This window comes from Mus caroli, unplaced genomic scaffold, assembly GCF_978045245.1.
Source record: "Mus caroli unplaced genomic scaffold, Mus_caroli_1 scaffold_5, whole genome shotgun sequence".
Taxonomy (NCBI): Eukaryota; Metazoa; Chordata; class Mammalia; order Rodentia; family Muridae; genus Mus; species Mus caroli.
This window is the reverse complement of record NW_028227260.1, coordinates 134,293,612-134,315,388: the sequence shown is the minus strand read 5'-3', so window position 1 is coordinate 134,315,388 and position 21,777 is coordinate 134,293,612.

Sequence of the window (21,777 nt, the reverse complement as noted above, 5' to 3'; positions counted from 1 at the left end):
TGACCAGTGATCCCAAGATCGCCTGGAGAGTCCTCTAGGGCCCGGCCCGTGGGGTGGGGGGTCCGCCGATTCCATGACACAGGTGAACCAATGATGGCACCATTTCGAAGGGACTTGTGCCCCTGGTCAAGCAGGTTTTCTGTTTCCCTACTTCTGTCTCGGGTCCCATAAGACTGGATTAGATCATATGTTGTGTTCCACTCACCAGTGATCCTATGATTGGGTGAAGAGTTCTCTAGGGACCTTGGGGGTGTCTGCTGAATCTGCACCCAAGGTGACCAGGTGCCAGCAACAAGTGGAAGGGACTTGTGCCTCTGGTCAAGCCAGTTTTCTGCTTCCCTACTGCTGTCTCAGGTCCCTTGTGATTGGATTGGATCAGATGTTGTATTCCACTCACCAGTTACTCTAAGATTGCTTGGAGATTCCTCTAGGTGACCAGTGGTGTCTGCTGACTCAGCGCACTAGGTGACCTGGTGCTGGCACCATCTCGAACAGACTTGTGCCCCTGGTCAAGCAAGTTTTCTGCTTCCCTACTGCTGTCTCAGGTCTTGTGCAACTGTATTGGAACAGATGTTGTGGTCCACTCACCAGTGATCCTAAGATCGCTTGGAGAGTCCTCTAGGGACTGAGGGGTGGTCCACAAACTCTGTGCCATTGGCGACCCTGTGTTGGTACCAACCCCAAGGGAATTGTGCACCTGGTCAAGCATGTTTTATACTTCCCTTCCTCTGTCTCAGGTTCCCTGTGATTGGATTGGATAAGGATGTGTTCCACACACCACTGATCCTAAGATCACATAGAGAGCCCTCTAGGGACCATGGGGTTGTCTGCTGATTCTGCAGCCAAGGTGACCAGGTGCTGGCACCAACCCAAAGGGACTTGTGCCCCTGGTCAAGCCAGTTTTCTACTTCCCTACTGCTGTCTCAGGTCCCGCCCGTTTAGATTGGTACAGATGTTGTGTTCCACTCACCAGTGATCCTAAAATCACATGGAGAGTTCTCTAGGGTCCATGGTCATGTCCGCCAATTCCGTGCCCTTGGTGACCAGGAGATGGCACCAACCCGAAGGGACCTGTGCCCCTGATCAAGCCAGTTTTCTGCTTCCCTAATGCTGTCTCAGGTCCCCTGCAAAGAGAATTTAACAGATGTTGTGTTCCACTCACCAGTGATCCTAAGATCAAGAGGAGAGTCCTCTGGTGACCATAGTGGTGTCTGCTGACTCCATGCCCTTTGAGACCAGGTGGTGGCGCTGACTGGAAGGGACTTGGTTAGGCTGGTTTTTTGATTGCCTACTGCTGTCTCAGGTCCTGCATGATTGGATTGGAACTGATGTTAAGTTCCATTCACCAGTGATCCTAAGATAGTGTGGCCACTCCTCTAGGGATCGTGGGGATGCCCCCTGATTCTGTGTCCAAGATGACCTGGTGCTGGCACCAACAGGAAGGGACTTGTCCCCTATTCAAGCCGGTTTTCTGCTTCCCTACTGCCTGTCTCAGGTCCCAGGAGATTTGATTGGAACAGATGTTGTGTTGCACTCACTAGTGATCCTAACATAGTGAGGAGAGTCCTTTGGGTACCCTGGGAATGTCTGCTGACACTGTGCCCTAGGTGACTTGGTGCTGGCATTGACAGGAAGGGCTGTATCAAGGTTTTTAAGCAACTTAGTTTTTAAGCAACCACGCCCAATTACTAAGCTCTTCATGTAATGGAGAACATAGCACTTGGGGTTGCAATGTTTGATTTTATTCCAAATGAACCCCTGGCAAATGATGGGGATGTTTTTCATGCCCTGCACCAGAAAAATATATTATTATTTCTAGGCAGGCATATTATTATTGACTGTTGCTACTGAGAAAGCAAAATTTGGTATGTCCTCTTTGTGGAGACATTGTTGATAAAGCAGTCCTCATCATCAATGCTGAGCACATGCAGTTGTTTTGGAAAGGCCATCAATATTGGAAGTTTAGTTTATACTCCACTAATGGCCTTGATATGTGTTTACACGCCTAGACTTTTGGTAAGCTTTTATACCATATTTGGTTCATATCCTTGAGATGCCTGCTCTTTTATAAAGGGAAACTTTGGAAGAATGGGTATGGGCCAAATAGGAGGAGGTAAGGGGAATTGTGAAGAGTGGAGAAAGTGGAAGATTCATTCAGAAGGAAATATGTGAAAGAATGAAAAACAGAAGTAGGCTAATAGTGTAGATATGAAACTGTATCCATCATTCTGCAACATGCATAAACACATGTCAATTTCAAAGATAGTCAATACTTCAAAATAAAGGGTTGTAGAAGATTTGCCAAGCAAATGCACCTAAGAAATAAGCTGGTATAGACATTGTAATATCTAAAATATTGAATTCAACCAAATCTATGCACACTCATAAAGGAAAAATCCACCAAGTTAATATTTCAACTTTTAATATCTATGCCCCAAATGAAAGGACATATACATTTTTAAAAGAAACACTGTTAACACTTAAATCACATGTTGACTCACATGCATTTTTAGTTGGAGATTTCAATACTACACTCTCACCAACTGACAGGTCATCCAGGCAAAATCTAAACAGAGATACTGGAGGAAACAGAATGATAAAACAAATGTACCTAACAGATATCTACAGAAAATTTCAGCCAATCACAAAATGATGTATGTCCTCAGCACCTCACAGAGCTTTCCTCTAAATTTACCAAGTACTAGGTCACAAAGCAAGTTTCAAAAGATCGAAGAAAATTGCAAGAAAGCCCTATATCCTATTGAATCAACATGGCTTAGCACTGGATTTCAATGTCAACAGCAACAGCAATACACCACCATCACCCTCATCAACAAAAACAACAACAAAGAAACATCAAAAAGCTTACAAACGTGGAACCTGAATGACTACTCTCTGCTGATGAATGTTAAGTCAAGGAAGAGATAAAAATTTTAAGTACTTTCTAGAATACAATGAAAATGAATATACTACATACACAAAATTATGGAACACAATAGCACTGTTAAGAGGGGGGGTTTCATAGATCTAAATTGTTATATTAAAAAAAGACTTGAGATGTCTTATACTAGCAGTTTAACAACACACCTGAAAGCTCTAAAGCAAAATGAAGTAAGCACACCCAAGGAAAGATATAATTATACAGAAGGCTGAAATAAATGAACTAGAAAAAAAAAAACAATGAGAATAATACAAAGAGTCCATGAAATGAAGAGTTGGTTATTTGAGAAAATCAACATGCTATACAAAGCTTTATCCCAATTGAACACATACTCTGTCACAAATCAAGTCTAAACACATACAAGAAAATAGCCTATCAGACCAACATGATTTAATACTGGATCCAAATCTAAAAAGACAAAGAATAAATATGCAAATAAAATCAGAAACAAAAAAGGGACCAGAACAAGAGACACAGAGGAAATTCAAAGAATCCTTAGGTCATAGGTTAAAGACCTGTACTCCATAAAATTGGAAAATCTAGAGCAAATGGATGATTCCTTGGTAGATGCCACTTACCAAAGTTAAATCAAGATAAGATAACCAATTTTAATAGACCTATATCTCCTAATAAATTTGAAGCAAAAATTCAGGAACAGATGGTTTTCTTGAAGAATTATACCAGATTTTCAAAGAAGAATTAATACCAATACTCCTTAAATTATTCCACAATTTAGGAACAGAGGAACATCATCAAATTCATTTTAGGATGCTACAATAATTTTGATATCACATCCACACAGTCAAAAAAGAAAGACAATTACAGAGCAGTTTAGATTATTAATATACATGCAAAATACTCAATAAAATAATTGCAAATGTTATCCAGGGAAACATAAAAAAGGCCAACCACAATGTCTAAGTAGGGTCTATCCTCGAGATGCAAGGCTGACTCAACACATGAAAATCTGTTAATGAGTTTCACCATATAACCAAACAAAGAAAAAACATTCAAGATCATTGCTTTAGTTGTTGGAAAAGACTTTGAAAACCCCCAAACGCTACAGGATATAGTCTCAGAGAAAGTAGAGATAAAATGAACATATCTAAACACACTAAAGGCAATATGCAACAAGCCAGTAGGTGACATCAAATTAAATGGAGAGAAACTCAAAGCAATCACACTAGAGTCATGAACAAGACGAGGTGGGACACTCTCCTCCAACCAATTCAAAATAGTGTTTGAAATTTAAGCTAGAGCACTAAGATAATTTGAGGAGGACAAGAGTATACAAATACGAAAGAGAAGAAGTCAAAGTATCATCAGTATTCACAGGTGATATGATTATATGAACAAGGAAGCCCCAAAATTCTGATAATATACTTTAGCAACCATGAAATCTTGACTAGGGAAGTCCTAAAACTGATAAACACCTTCAGCAATATGGTGGGATACAAGCATAATTAAAAAAAATAGTATTCCGTGTATATACAAATGACGAACACACTGAGAAAGAAATAAGGGAAACAACACACTTCACAATGGCCAGAAACCACAGAAACTTCTTGGCAAAAGTCGAACCCCCACAAATAAAAGTTGAGTATGATAAAGCATTTTAAGTACTTATAAAAAGAAATTAAAGAGGACACCAGAAGATGATATTTGGCTATACTGATAGATCACTAAATTGCCAAATCATTAGAGAAGGTTCTTATAGCAGCTGATGGGAGCAGATACAGAGATCTACAGCCAAGTATTAAGGGGAGATAAGGAAAACGCTTGGGATATGTGGAGGAAAGATTGTTGGTGTAAAAGGGGTCAAGGACTCCAGGAGAGCACAGTCCACAGAATCAGTTCATCAAGGGTGGTAAGTGTTCATTAGTATGAGAGCAAAAACCACAGAGCACCTGTGGGCCCTCTGCATTCATGCTGTGGTTGTTAAACTTAGGGTTTTTGTTGAACTCCAACAGTGGGAAGGGGGCTGCCTATGACTCTTTTGCCTGTTTGTGTAACCATTTTCCTCCAAGTGGATTGCCACATCCTGACTTGATGTTAAAGTATATATTTAGGTTTGTTGCATCTTGTTCTGTTCCAAGATTCAGTTTGTGAGTATTTTATTGTGTATTTTCGCATCAGTGCTCATAAGAGAAATAAGTATCAAGTTCTCTTTCTTTGAGTCTTTGTGTGGTTTAGGTATGGCTATGACCTAATTGTGGTAGAACTATGACACCACCACCATGGGGTGACTGTGGAGACATACGATAAGTTTTGCAGTGCTCCTTCTCTATTTTCTGTAAGAATTTTAGTTATATTGGAATTGGGTCTTCTTTGAAATTCAGATAGAATTCTGCCTTAAAAACATCATGCCATTGGATGCATTTATTCATTTATTGACTGACTGATTGATTGATTGATTGATTGATTGATTTTCGTGGAGAGATTTTTAATTATTCTATTACTTTCAGGCATGTGGGGCTGTTTAAATAGTTTATGTGATCTTGATTTAACTTTGGTAAGTGATATCTTCTAGATACATTTTGTAACGATTTTCCAATTTGGCCGATACATTTTTTAAAACAATTTTTATTAGATATTTTCTTCATTTACATTTCAAATGCTATCCAAAAGTCCCCCATACCCTCCCCCCCCCACACTCCACTAGCCACCCACTCCCACTTCTTGGCCGTGGTGTTCCCCTGTACTGAGGCATGTAAAGTTTGCAAGACCAAGTGGCCTGTCTTCCCAATGATGGCTTACTAGGCCATCTTCTGCTACATATGCAGCTAGAGACAAAGGCTCCAGGGGTACTGGTTAGTTAATATTGTTGTTCTACCTATAGAGTTGCAGACCCCTTTACATCCTTGGGTCCTTTCTCTAGCTCTTCCATTTGGGGCCCTGTGTTCCATCAAATAGCTGACTGTGAGCATTCACTTTTGTGTTCACCAGGCACCGGAATAGCCTCACAAGAGACAGCTATATCAGGGTCCTTTCAGCAAAATCTTCCTGGCATATGCAATGGTGTCAGCATTTGGAAGCTGATTATGGTATGGATCCCGGGTGTGGCAGTCTCTAGAAGGTCCATCCTTCCTTCGTCTCAGCTCCAAACTTTGTCTCTGTAACTACTACCATGGGTGTTTTGTTCCCAATTCTAAGGGGCATAGTGCCCACACTTTGGTCTTCCTTCTTATTGAGTTTCATGTGTTTTGCAAATTATATCTTGTATCGTGGGTATTCTAAGTTTCTGGGCTAATATCCACTTATCAATGAATACATATCATGTGAGTTCCTTTGTGATTGGGTTACCTAAAACCAGAGACACTGAATCATATAGAGGAAAATGTGGGGAAAAGTCTCAAAGATATGGGCACAGGGGATAAGTTCCTGAATAAAACAGCAATAACCTGTGCTGTAAGATCACAAATTACCAAATGGGACCTCATAAAATTGCAAAGCTTCTGTAAGGCAAAAGACACTGTCAATTAGACAAAAAGGCCCCTAACAGATTGGGAAAGGATCTTTACCAATCCTAAATCAGATAGGTGATTAATATCCAATATATATAAAGAACTCAAGAAGGTGGACTCCAGAAAATCAAATAACCCCATTTTAAAAAATTGGGGCTCAGAGCTAAAGAAAGAATTCTCACCTGAGGAATACTGAATGGCTAAGAAGCACCTGTAAAAATGTTCAACATCCTTAATCATCAGGGAAATGCAAATCAAAACAACCCTGAGATTCCATCTCACAACAGTCAGAATGGCTAAGACAAAAATTCAGGTGACAGCAGATGCTGTCGAGGATATAGAGAAAAAGGAACAATCTTCCATTGTTGGTGGGATTGCAAGCTTGTACAACCACTCTGGAAATCAGTCTGGCGCTTCCTCCGAAAACTGGACATAGTACTACCAGAGGGTCCCACAATACCTCTCATGGGCATATATCCAGAAAATGTTCCAATTGGTCATAAGGACACATGGTTCACTATGCTCATATCAGCCTTATTTTTAATAACCAGAAGCTGGAAGGAACCCAGATGTTCCTCAACAGAGGAATGGATACAGAAAATGTGATACATTTACACAATGGAATACTACTCAGCTATTAAAAAGAATGAATTTCTTTGATATTCTTAAAGGGAGTCCATGATGTGTGTGATAACTCTCAGAAGCTGTCTAGCTTCTGTAGTCTGCACACTCACCTGTGCAGGCTAGTCACTCTTATTTGATATTCTTAACAGGAATTCATGATGTGTGAGATAACTCAACCAGAATAATATGTCTTGCAATTCATTATCACTACTGATGCCAAAGGTTATAATGAAATAAGTGTTGTGTGCTGATACTGGAGACATGTTTGGTGCCACTAATCATATCTGTAACCTGAAGCAATGTTGTGGTAATTGCTGTATGTTATAACCAAAAATCATGATGGAGTCTATTGTTCCTATTTCTGATGGAAACCCTGGTGATGTCTATGATCTGTGCTGCTTTTAGAAAACATACTGAATTCCAAGGTCCATTATGACACTTGAGGTCATATTGAGGTAAGTATTCTCATGTGGCACTGGAAATCAGATTGACGTCTGAGATCCACCCTGTCACAGGAAATTGTATTGATGTCCTTGACATTTTCATGTAGCATCTTCTATCATCCATAAAATGTACAATATTCTTACTACCACCAGAAGAGATAGTGATGTCAGTGATCTATTCTGTTCCTGGAAAAGTGGTTTATGACCCTAAGTTCTTCTGCCCTTGAGAAACATTAGCTAATAAATTATTTTCCACTTAGGAAACAATATACACTGAAAGATTAAAACTCTTGGCTTCTTGTATAGAAGCAGAAATGATAAAAATTTCTCACAGAATGTAGATCAATATTTAGCCATATTAGAGGCAAAATATTCTAGTTATTACAAACTCACTAGAAGCAAAACCACATTATTATTATTAAAACAACATCTGTCTAGATCTGTAAAGAATTACTAATTTTCTTTTGTAACATCAACTTTGGGACAATAAAACCCAATTTTAAAACAATTTATCACTATAGAATTAATATTAGAAGCATTACTATCAGATTATGAAGTTTGGCTGTCAATTAATACCTATGAATACATGCAAGCTTTGATGCTTCATTAAAGAGACATTGCTTTAAATCTTATCTTTAATTCTACTTTCTAGGATAAGAATCACATTAACTACTATCTCAACTAGAAATATCCTTAGAGACCAAGCCTCTTGGCCTGCCTTATGCCACTTGTTGGAAGGACTATAAACCTGAGTTATCAATTTTAAGGCTAACCATCTGCTAGCAATGTAACAATTATTTAATCTTAACCAATAACTTATGAGCTGATTGTGAAAATACTCAGAGCACATTACCAATTAAAAAAAAAAACAAGAAAACAAATGAAACAGTTACATTTAGACCAATCAGAGAATTATTAATTTTTCTACCTACAATCGTACAATCAAAAGCACTTTATCATTTGCCAAACACATTATTCACGATTGCAGAGAACCCTCCAGGAATAAAAACAAAACAAAACAAAACAACACATTTATCAGCTTTTTTACCCCCAAAACTAAGAGGCTGTAGACTCTCTTTAACAGTTTCTCCAGCAGGGGCCCTCCTACTGTGTGCCTGTTTCCTGGTTGAAGCATGTGGCCTCTGTCTGCTTTGATGAACCACCAGCTAAAGTTTTTTAGCCATCTTTATTATCCAACATAAAACATAGAACATTCATTCATCCAGACTGGACATGAACATACATGAATTGAACATGTGAAGAAATTGGTGCACCAGACATTAGAGAAAAATACCAACACAAAAACACAAAGAGGGCGAGAACTTCTGCTGTAAGGCCCAGAAAGAACAAAGCAGGGAACCTCTGGAATTTCTTTCTGTTTCTGGGACATTTTCCTCCCACATGGTACAGTTTCTAACTGGGGCCATTTGCCTGATTATTAAATCCCTTTTATTAAACCCTGTCTTTTCTCACGCCTAAAAATGTAGCTTCTGGGAGGTACGCTAACTGCCTGTTAACGTTCCTAGCCCCTGATAAACCTCACTGCTGAACCTAAGTGAATTTAGAGCGCAGGTTTAATGCTGTTTCAACTAAGCCCATACCAACCTTTTCCGGTACGAATTTTCTTTAATTATTTTCTTCTTCCATGAAGCTCCAAACCAGCAGTACTTCTTACAAATGTCCTCTGCCGTTTCCCAGCCCCTCATTGCTTCGCCAAATCTGTTGTGGCCGGCCAGTGGCTCACATGTCTGGATTCTAGCCTGAGAGGCATCCTGGAATCTGGAAGAGAAGAGGGAGCTAGGCAGCGAGAGAGAATGGAACCAAGACAACTAGTCTGCTTAAGGTTCAATTTTACTATTCCCAGACACTGGGTTATGAAGAAAGGGAAGGGTCCCATTCCCTCCTTGGAGTCTAGTTTCAGGTGACCACGTGTTTGGCTGCGGAACACCTAGGTGGCAGGCAGTAGCAGTGGGAGTGGCAGAATGATAGGGTGGCAGGCTCCACCCCAGATGCTCTCTTCATGCTAACAGCGAAACTTGATCAGCCAGGTTTCAGGCTGAGGGGGGTAGGTTACATGCCCTCTGAATCAATGCTGATGTCACTACTTTATTCCTGAAAACATCCCCCATGAAATTGTCTTAGATTATTGTTGCCAATGGCAAACTTGTCAGTGATTTCAGCTGCCACTGGAACCATGTTGATGTCACTAATGCAAAGGGGTCACAGAAATATTGATGATGAGAGTCATACATCCTGCCTCTAGTAGCCATGTTGAAACCCATACTCAGTGTTGCTCCTGAAGACATTGTGAATGTTAAGAATCCCTGAGATCATCAGAATCTACAATGAAGTTCAATCAATAATGCTATCTTAGGTCATGTTGAGTTAAATGTTCTGAGATATGTTATGTTGAGGATATAGATATAGTTAGAGATAGAGATAGAGATAGAGATAGAGATAGAGATAGAGATAGAGATAGAGATAGAGATAGAGATAGAGATAGAGATAGAGATAGATATATCCATCAGACACCACTGTATGTCCATGATACTCCAGTCCTCTAGCAGACAATATGACAGTTATCCCTGCTGACTCTTCTGCCCACATTGATATGACTTTCATTAAATGCCAGTGGAACCACTACTGATGTCTGTTATCTATTCTTCTGCAGGAAATCTCAGAAGTGCCTTACTATTCATAACCAATTTGATGCAATGATGCATCTAGCAACTAGAAAAAGTGGTTTCTCTACATGAAACCCTCTGAAAATATTTTTATGTCCCTTGTACTTCCTGGACACCATGTTATATCATAGATCACTGCTGCCATAGACAAACAGGTCAGGCCTGAGCACTATCCTCACTTTGGACCAGATTGACAACATCTTTGATCCTGACTACCAAGTGAAATATATTGACATTACTGTTCCATGATGTCACTGGTAACTATTTTGACATTCAGTCTGTGTGGTCATTGAAAAGCTACATGATGTCTGTGATAAATCAACCATAAGAATCTGTTGTGAAGTCCATGGTAAGTATTGCTGCCTAAGTTCATAATGAGGTAAGTGCTGTTTGCTGCTACTGGAGATGAGTTTTATGCCTGTGATCCTAATTGCAACCTGAAGATATGTTGATGTCAGTACTGAATTCTGTGACCAGCAATCATGATGGACTCAATTGTTTCTATTGCTAATGGAGACACTGGTAATGGCCATGATCTCTGTTACTGTTTGAGAACCTGCTGGCTTCCAAGGTCCATGCTAATGCTGGAGTTCATGTTGAGGTACATTTTCTGAGTTGACACAGTAGATCAAGTTGATGTGGAAAATTCTATCTTCCACAGAAAATTCTGTTGATGTCCCTGATGCATGCATTTCATGCCTGCTAACAAACATGCAATGTACAAGGTTGTCAACTGCCCCCAGAATTGTGCTGTCAAGGATCAATCCTGCCACTAGAGAAGAGGTTTATCACCATAATTTTCTGCTCTTTTAATCTATGCTATTATCATTGTTATATAAGTGGCAATTGACTCCATGGTATTGCCTAAGTTATATGATGTGATTGGCCACCTTGTCGTAACTGTTCCCTGTTACCACTGAGAAATATGTTAATGTCACTAGTTAAAAAGGCCTTCAGAAACTCTGATGATATCCATTATTCATGCTACCTCTAGTAGCCTCATTGAAACCCATAGTCCATGATGCTTCTGATGAGATTGTTAAAGTCCAAGATCCCTGAGGCCATCTGAATATAAGGTTAAGTTTTAGGTTATACTGTACCTTCATGTCATATTGAGTTCTATATTCTATTTTATATTGAGGTACTATAGTAACACCATTGTATGTCCATGATACTTCCAGCCTACAGCAGCTGTGATTTAAGTGATCCCTGCTGCCTTTTGGGGCAACATAAAATGAGTGTCTCCAATTGCCAATGGAGTCTATGCTGATTTCAGTTATCCAATTGTTGCTGCTGTTATTTGTGAGAAGTGTGTTGTCAGCTGCAACAGTTTTTATGTCAAGGATCCATGCTGCCACTACAGAAGAGGTTTCTGCATATGGTAATCCCTGCCCTCTTAAATATCTTGATGGCCCTGATACATCCTGGCAACAACCAAGATGGTTTATCCCAGATACATGCTGTCACTGGCAAACCATGTCCTGAGTGATGGTTACTGTCACTTTAGACCAGTTAATGACATCAGAGATCCCAACTCCCAAGTTTAAAAAGTATTGGCATCACTTATCCATAATGCACCTATAACCATGTTGAGAACCAGATAGACTTGTCTTTGAAGAGTTCTGTGCTATCTGTGATCCTTTAGCCAGAAGACTCTATTGTAAAGTTCATGGTCAGTACTCCTGCCTAAGGTCATAATGAGGTAAGTACTGTGTGCTACTGCTGAAGACACTTTTGTACCTGAAATCTGAAGCTATGTTGATTTCTGTGCTGCATGGTTGGACAAGCTATCATGATGGATTGCATTGTTTCTATTGCTGATGGAGACCCTTGCCATGGCTGCTGTTTGAGGACATGCTGAATTTTCAGGTCCATACTGTCACTAGACATCATATTGAGGTATGTGTTCTGAGTTGCACTGGAGTTCACATTGATATCTGAGATCCTACCTCCCACAGAAAATTCTGTTGATGTCCCTCATGTATGCATGCAGCCACTGCTCTGGACCATGAGTTCACTAATATATACATCATGAGAAGAGATATCATTGTACGTCTATACTCTTTGGTGCTACAAGCAGGAATGTTGTCAGTGATCCTTTTTCCTATTTTGGGACCATATTGAGTCATTCGAACTGTCATTGGAATCTATACTGATGTCAGTGATGCATGCTTCTGTTACCAGTGAGAATGTTCTTTATGAGAATTATTCTCTTAGATGTAATAATTTTGAAGTCAGTGATCTATTCTGACACTATAGGTGTGATTCCTGTTCATGGTACCCCCTGCCCTCTGACAGGAACATGATGTTCTGATACTCCCTGGCAATAGACACCATGATATATCCAAGATCATTGATGACACAGGAAACCAGGATGTTAATGATCCTTACTGACACTTTGAACCAGATTGTGATATCAATTGTCTTATTTGCTAAGATAAATATATTTATGTTACTCAACCATTGTAACATTTATAACTGCACTGAGATCCATAGTCAGTGTTGTCTTTGAAGAGCTTGGTAAAGTCTATGATCACTGTGGCCAGAAGTGTTAATTGGGAATTTCATGGCCAGAACTGCTGCAAAAGATCATAATGAGGTAAGTAGTGTGTGCTGCTACTGGAAACTAGTTTCAAGCCTCTGATGTGACCTACAACTTGAGCCTATTTTGCTGTCAGTGGTATATGCTGAACCCAGGAAAATTGAGGGTATCCATAGTTTCTATTCCTAGGAAGACCCTGTTGATGGCTATTATCTGTGTTACTGATGAGAACAGGCTGAATTTCAAGGTCCATATTGATGCGCAAGCTTATATATTGAGGGGAGTGTTTTGAGCTGGCACTGGAGATAAGATTGAAGTATGAAAGCCGACCTGCCACTGGAAACTGTGCCAATGTCTCTGTTACATGCATGTATTTTCTTTTTGTAGACCTTGTTGTGGGTAATATCCTTGCTGCTTCAAGAAGAGATTTGATGTAATTGATTCCTCTTGACACTGGAGAAAGTTTTATGTCCATAATTAATTTTTCCCTCTGAATATTAGTGATACACTTCTCAGAAGACACCATACTATATCTACAATTCCTTCTATGTATCAGAGATTTGTGCTACCACTTTGGACCAGGATGATGATATGAGTGATTCCAACTGCCTACAGAAATAAAGGGATGGTAGACATCCATATTGCTACATGTAACGGTTTTGATATCCATAGACAGTGCTTCCTCTGAAGATCTTGCTGATGTCTGTTATCCATACAGCTAGAAGACTCTGTCTTGAAGTTCATGGTCAATACTGCTGCTTAAGACATGTTGACTCAAGTGTACTGTGCTGCAACCAGAAATGAATTTCATATCTGTGATCTGACTTGTGTCTTGAACTAATGTTGATGGCAGTGCTGCCTACTGACATTAGTAATCATGATGGTGATTATTGTTCCTTTCAAGATACTATGAGGCACAAAAACCTATGAAATCTCTGTGATTTGTGCATGACGCCCCTGCTATTGATTATGAAATTTAAAAGCCCTTTACTGAAACCAGAAGAACTGACCAAGATGTCATTGATCCATCCTGGCAATGGAGAAGATCCTTATATTGATATTCTTCTCAGCCCTCTGAATCTATGATGATGTCAAAGATACACATGGAAACAGACACCATGGTTTTTTTCCAAGATCTATGCAACCATAGGCAACCTTTTTTCAATGACGCCTGTTCAAATGAGTACCATGTTAATATCAATATTTCAATGGGTCGTTAGAAAGTATGTTGATGTTCATAATCAATGCTGGCACTAGCAGCTATATTGAAATGTGTAGCCTGTGTTGCTTCTGAAGAGATTGTTAATATTAAGAAGCCCTGTGGCAACCAGAGTCTATTCTGAAGTTTAAGGTCAATACTGCTGCTTGAGGTCATGTTGTGAAGTGTTCTGAGATATGTTATATTGAGGTCATTTATATAATGTGGGAAAAGACACCATTGTATGTCCACAATCCTTATTGCCAGGAGCATCCAGGATGTCCGTGTTCTCTGCTGCCACTCGGAACATTAATATGAACTACTCCAATTGCCAACAAAATATATACTGATATCAATCCACACTTCTTCCATGTGATACCAGGTTAGGTATGTGATGTGTACTTCTGGCTCTAACCAATTTGATGTCAAAGGTCTATCATGCCACTAGAGTTGACATTGCTGTCTTTGGTCTTATATGTCCTCTGAAACTGTGTACATGCCAATGATACCTCCTGGCAACAAACAACATTGTTTATCCCAGATGATGTCTACTACTATACACAAGTATATCAGTTATTTCTGCTGTCACTTTGAACCCTATTGATTATATCATCGATCTCAATTGCATAGGAAAATATCTTGATGTCACTTAACCCTGCTGTCTGTGGTAACCATGTTGATGGCTCTAGTAAGTGTTGACATTCAAGAGCTTGGTGATATCTTTCAGTCCTATTGCCAAAAGAATCTATCTTGAAGGTCATGGACTATACTGATGCCTACTTCATGTTAATGTTCTGAGTTCCACCTGAGAGATGTGGTTGATCCTACTTGCAACTGGTAGCTATATGGATATCAATAATACATGCTTTCACCAGCAAACAAGACAGTTCACCTAGATATTTTTGAGGACCTACCATTCACAAGAAACTATGGTGATTTCCCTGATGTATGCATGCAACCCCTAGTGTAGACCACAGTCATTAAAAGATCCTTTTTGACACCAGATTCTCTATTGATATAAATGATCCATCCTGCCACTAGAGAAGACGTATATGTGCATGTTCTCTTCTGTCCTCTGAGTCTAGGATGATATCATGGCTATAACTTGCAGTAAACACCATGATATCTATATTGATGTCAGACCTGCACTCTGTTACAAATGTGCGGGGTTGGGGGTGGGGTGGGGGCTGGTTCAGCCTGTGTTTGCTACTTAATTGGTAGTTTAGCATCTGAGAGCCTCAGTGGTCCAAGTTAGTTCATTGTGTTGGGCTTCCTTTGGAGTTCTTATTTCCTTTGGGGCCCTCAATTCTTCCTCCAACTCTTCCATAAGAGTCCCCAAGCTACATTCAGTGTTTAGATATGTGTGTCTGTATCTGCTGAGTAGAGCCTAGCTGTCCTAGAGGACAACATGCTTGTGTCTGCAAGCCTATCATGGTATTAATGCTGTCAGGGATTGGTGGTTGCCCATGGGATGGATCTCTAGTTGGGGCAGTTATTGCTTTGCCTTTGAATTTGTATTTTCTCCATCCCTCATCTATGCATTTCTCATACACAGGATAAATTTTAGATCCAAAGATTGTGGATGTGTCAGTTTGACTATAGCTTCACTAGGGTTCCTGCCTACTTAAAAGAGGTGGCCTCTTCAGGGTCCATAAGCCCAATGTTATGAGTTACACTAAGGTCACCCACATTGATTCTCGGGTGCCTTACCTATCCCAGGTGTCATCTCATCCGTAAGATACCCCAACCCCAAACTCTACACCCCTGCAACTTTCAGATTTCCATTCATTCTCACGGCCATATAGACATCCATCCTGCCCCTCCCCACACTTGATTCTGAACACCCTCATTCCCCTACCAATTCTTTCTCTCATGCACTTACCTCTGTCCATCTGCCTCCCATGATTTTTTTTCTAAGTGAGATGCAAGCATCCTCATTTGGGCCTTTCTTCTTGTTTAACTTCCTTGGGTCTGTGAGTTATAGCAAGTACATCCTGTATTTTAAGTCTAATATTGACTTAAAAGTGACTACATGCTATCCATGAACCTTTGGGTCTTAGTTACCTCACTCAGGATGATATTCTCTGCTTTTTGTTTGTTTGGATATTTTGTTTTGTTTTGTTTTGTTTTGTTTATTTTGGGGGGTTGTTGTTTTTGTCTTTGTTTGTTTGTTTTTGAGACAGGGTTTCTCGTGTAGCCTTGGCTGTCCTGGAACTCACTTTGTAGACCAGGCTGGCTTCAAACTTATAAACCTACCTGCCTCTCCCTTCCAAGTCCTGGGATTAAAGGTGTGCACCAGCACCGCCGGGCAATTTGTTGTTGTTGTTTTGTTTTGTTATGTTATGTTTTTAGGATGATATTCTCAATTCCATCTATTTTCCTGCAAAATTCTTGATGTCTTTGTTTTTAACAGCTGTATAGTACTCCATTGTATAGATGTGTCACATTTTTCTTTATCCATCCTACAGTTGAGGGACATCTATGTTGTTTCCAATTTCTGGCTATTATGAATAAAGCTATGAACAAATTTCCATTTGCAAGTGTCCTTGAGCAAGTGTCCTTTTGGAATGGTAGAATATCTTTTGGGTATATGCACAGGGGTGGTATAGCTGGTTCTTGAAGTAGTACTTTTCACAGTTTTCTGAGAAACCACCAAATTGATTTACAAAATTATTGCACAAGTTTGCAGTTCCACCACCAATAGAGGAAAGTTCCCCTGCACCACATACTTGCCAACAAGTGTTATCACTTGAATTTCTGATGTTAGCCATTCTGACTGCTTTACGATGGAATCTCAGAGTTGTTTTAATTTGCATTTCCCTGATGACAAAGGACATTGAACATTTATTTAAATGCTTCTTGGCCATTTAAGGTTCTTCTGTTTTGATTTCTCTGTACCCCATTTTTCACCTGGGTTATTTGGGTTTTTGGAGGCTAACTTCTTGAGTTCTTTGTAAAATTTGGATATTAGCCCTCTATCAGATGTATGTAAATGAAGACTTTTTCCCAATCCGTACGATATGCCAATTTGTTCTATTGGCTATGTCCTTTATCTTACAGAATCTCTCCATTTTCATGAAGTCCCATTTATCAGTTCTTGATCTTAGAGACTGAAGTATTGGTGTTCTGTTCAGGAAGTTGTTTCCTGTACCAATGTGTTGAACCTATTTCCTACTTTCTCTTCTATGAGATTAAGTGTATCTGGTTTTCTGTTGAGGTCTTTGGTCCATTTGGACTTGTATTATGCATTAAAAATATGGATCTATTTGCATTTTTCTACATGTAGACATCAAGTTAGACCAGCAATACTTGTTGAAGATGCCTCCTATTTACATGTATAGTTTTACCTTCTTTGTCAAAAATCCAATATCCATAGGTTTGTGGGGTCATTTCAGGGTACTCCATTCAATTGAATTGATCCACCGATTTGTTCCTATAGTAATAGCATTCAGTTTTTAATATTATTGCTCTGTAGCCTCCCCCAGCCTTGAGCAGGCTGGCTCAGACCTGTTCTGCCACTGTGAAGGAGATCACCTAGGATGGAGCCTTCAGACCTAAATAGGTCTATTGTTCTGCCACCTCTGTGCTTTTCTCCAAGATGCTACTACCCGCTGAGAGGCTGGACCTGTCTTCCTGAGACATTCCTGGATAAGGAACAGCCTGGTGACCAAGTGCTGACACTCTGGCAAGCATCAAGAACCTAGTGTGGTGAGGGTGTGGCCTTCCCCATTTATAAACTCAGACTCTTAAGTAAACTTTGGGCCTTGATCAGTATCTTTGTCTTGACCTTGTATTTCGTTCACTGTCTTTTCTCCATTCAGCCCCAGCCTCCCCTTCAGGAACATGGTTCATGTAGGTGGCTACAGTTGGCGCCTGAACAGGGACCTGAATACAGAAGGATTGGCTGAGAGAACACTGTCTTTGTGGAGCTCTATGAGAAGAGAGACAAGTAAAAAGATCTTATCTTGCACAGTAAGCAAAATTTTATATTCATGCTAGTGCTGGTTTAAACTTCATCTTTTTAAAATTGTTGCTGTAGGTGTGAAAGGATATGAGATAAGTTGGGACAGCATTGACAGGCTACTGGTGCCACTTAGGAGTTGACAGTGGAATATGGGATCAGAAATTTCTAAACAGGCATTTGTCCTTCAAGAGCTTCAGGCGAGAGGAATATGGTTTGAAGAACAATTGTTAGAAGATTTTTCAGATAATATATATTCTTTCTGCCCATGGTTCCGAGGAGAAAGAAATATAGATAAGAGAACCTGGGAGAGCATTGGAAACACCCAGGTAGATAATCTCATCCACTGCCTCTGGGTGCTCATAAAAGATGCTATTGATGAAGAGACCTCAAAGATGTCAGATAGTGCCCAGGAAGAGCTTGAACGCTCTCAGGAAGAAAGCTTCAAGAGAGGACTTTCTCAGAAAAGGGCCCTCTCAACCCTAAATTAGAAAGGTATAGAGATACTAATGGTGAGCTAATATTAGATGAAGAAGTTCATTCAGAAAAGGGAGCCACCAAATATTACGATGAGGATTGGTCTCCTTGCAAAACTTCTGCTGCAACTATGGCCTCTATTGTAAGAGATTCTACTCAAATGGACATGCAACTAGATAAATTAGAGTTTGAAATTAAGTTGCAGACATTGACTAATGAGCTACAGGACCTAAAAAAAGATGTCAAATACAGGGAAGAACAGCTATTCTGAGATATACCAATCACTGCCAGAAAGAGCTGTGAATCAGGCTAGCGGGAAAGGGCAGGATACATTTGTCGTGCTAGCTTTCACTGTAGCTGAGGTAATTGACCAGCAGAATAGAGTCAGGCAATATCAAACTTTGGAGTTCAAGGTAATAAAGGAGTTAAAAACAGCTGTGGCACAGTATGGCCCTATAGCTCCTTTACAAAAGCATTATTGGATACTGTGATGGAGTCAAATTTAACACCCAAATATTGGAAGACTCTATGTAAGGCTACTTTGTCAGGAGGAGATTTCTTACTTTGGAGTTCTGAATGGTGAGTAGCCTGTAAGAGAACTGCCGATTTGAATGCTCAGACAAGTAACCCAGATACTAACATATTTTTAGGAGATCAATATGAAAGCAATGCTAACTAGATTGGGTTTCCTATTGGAGTGTATGAGCAGGTTGCAATGGTTGCCCGCCATGCTTGGAATCAGTTACCAACTAAAGAGGATCTCAATGAAAGTTTAGCGAGTATTCAGCAGGGCCCTGATGAGCTTTTCCAGGACTTTGTGGATAGGCTACTAAAAGCAGCCAGTAGAATTCTTGGAGATTCTCAAATGGGAAATCCTTTCCTTATGCAATTGGCTTATGAGAATGCTAACACAGTATGTCACTCTGCTATTTGGCCTCACAAAGGACAGACAGACTCAGTGGGGTATATTTGTCTTTGTGCAGAGATTGGGCCTTCATATAATCAGGGTTTGGCCTTGGCCGCTGCTTTGCAAGGAAGCACTGTGCAAGCAATGCTAGCACAGAAACGAGGCAATAAAGCATGCTTTAAATGTCGAAGTTTGGGTCATTTTAAAAATGCTTATCCAAGGAATAGAGGTGCCGAGAGCGAGCAATCAGGCTATTCTCCAAGAGTTTGTCCTCAATGCAGGAAGGGTAACCACTGGGCCAGAGACTGTAAATCTAAGACAGGTATTCAGGGCCATGCCATGTCAGGAAAAGAGAAGGGACAACTTCAGGCCCCAAGACACCCACAACAAGCAGCTTATGGGACTATGAAACTGCTACCCAGCCAAGGAAATCGTTTTTTTTTTTTTTTTTAACTTATCAGGGCAACTAACTCCAGAAAGTGCAGGATTGGACCTCAGTTACACCATCCATGCAGTATTAACCCCAGAAATGGAAGTTCAAACTCTGCCTACAGGAGTTTTTGGACCTTTACCTGAAGAAACTTTGGGATCTCTTTTAGGATAAAGCAGTTCTATTGTAAAAGGTCTGCAGATTTATCCAGGAGTTATAGATAATGATTAGGAGGGAGAAATTAAAATTATGTCTGCTTCCCCTTATATAACTGTACGGGATAATCAAAGAATTGCTCAACTTATCTTAGTTCCCTTGCAACCACTACTGTCCAGATTTGTTAAGAATGAGAGACGACAGAGTGGCTTTGTTTCCTCTGATGTGTACTGGGTTAAATCTATTACTAGTCAAAGACCTAACCTTTAATTAATAATTGAAGGAAAAAGCTTTGAAGATACTGGAGCTGATGTAACAATTATTAGAGGACAAGATTGGCCTTCAACCTGGCTTTTGTCTGATATGCTTACTCACCTCCAGGGGATTGGTTATGCCAATAACCTGAAACAAAGCTCTAAACTTCTAACCTGGAGAGATGAGCAGAGCAATTTAGGACAAATTCAGTCTTACATTATGTCAAATTTGCCTATTACCCTCTGGAGAAGAGATCTCTTGTCACAGATGGGCCTTAAAATGTGTAGTCCTAATGAGGCAGTGACTAAGCAGATGCTCAAGACAAGGACTTTTGCCTGGACAGGGGCTAGGAAAGTAAGGACAAGGCATTAAGACTTTTGAGGGTCCTAAGCCTCACTCTAATACAAGAGGCTTGGGGTATTTTCCATAATGGCCACTATCTTGCCTGCATCCCATGCTGATGAAATTCAATGGCTTAATAATATTGCAGTCTGTGTTGATCAGTGGTCTTTACCTAAAGAAAAGATAGAAGCTGCCTCTTTGCTAGTGCAGAAACAATTTGAGGCAGGGCATTTGATAGAATCTCAGTCTCCAATATTTGTTATCAAGAAAAAAAATCATGTAAATGGAGATTGTTACAAGATCTAAGAAAGGTTAATGAAACCATGTTAGCTATGGGAGCATTATAACCTGGGCTTCCATCTTCAGTAGCCAGTCCTAAAGGACATTATAAAATTGTGGTAGATTTGAAAGATTGTTTCTTTACTATTCCTTTACACCTGAGGATTGTTGCCACGGGCTGGGTTTATTTGGCCCTCCTCACTCTGTGGAAAAAATCAGGAGTACCGGACAGGTGGGCATGACGTTGGGACGAAAAGGGTGAAAAACAGACATGAACACAAGGGACTGGTGTATCTGGATGTAATTTTGTCAAAGTTAGCATCAGTTTTATATAATATAGAAAACAAAGGAATAGAGTGTAACAGCAGGCAAGGTATATTGGAGTTATCTGACACAAAACAGAGGAATGCCTTCAAAGGACTGGCAGGAACCAGGCAATGTTTACAGTAAAGATAAAATAGCCCTTCCTAGAGTCAGCTAATGACAGAAACCAGGTAATAATTTCACACCCTAGTCACAATTTATGCTACTCCTTTGAGCCTTGTGAAAGCTAGCACCAGGGGGTTCTGCTCTAGCAGACCTTCTCATGAATAATGCAATACCACAGACCACCTTTTTCCTAGGCCTTGGTAAGTTCTTGCATATGATAGTAACTTGGCTGTTATTAAGTATCTGTAGGGAATCTCCATTTGTCAGAAGAATTCACCACCTTTCTTCTAATATGCAATATAGTCTGCTCTACCTGACTGTAATGAACATTCTAAGTATACATTGCTGAGCTTTTCCTGAGATTTCTATCCAGCAAACTGAGATGCCTGATTACTAACTGTCAACACTGAGACATTTCGTCTGGATAAATGACATTCTTATAAAAATCTAAGCCCAGAGTCAGCTCAAGGACTATCTAGGACATTGATGAAGACCAGAGTGTAAAAAGCCAGGGAGTAAAGTTCAACCTGACTAAGTACTTATAAAATCATTACTTGGAAGTACCTATAATACAAGAAAGCCCAGAGATCCATACACTTGACTAATGCAAGGACAGAATTTGAGTATATGTACTATGGGGAATGC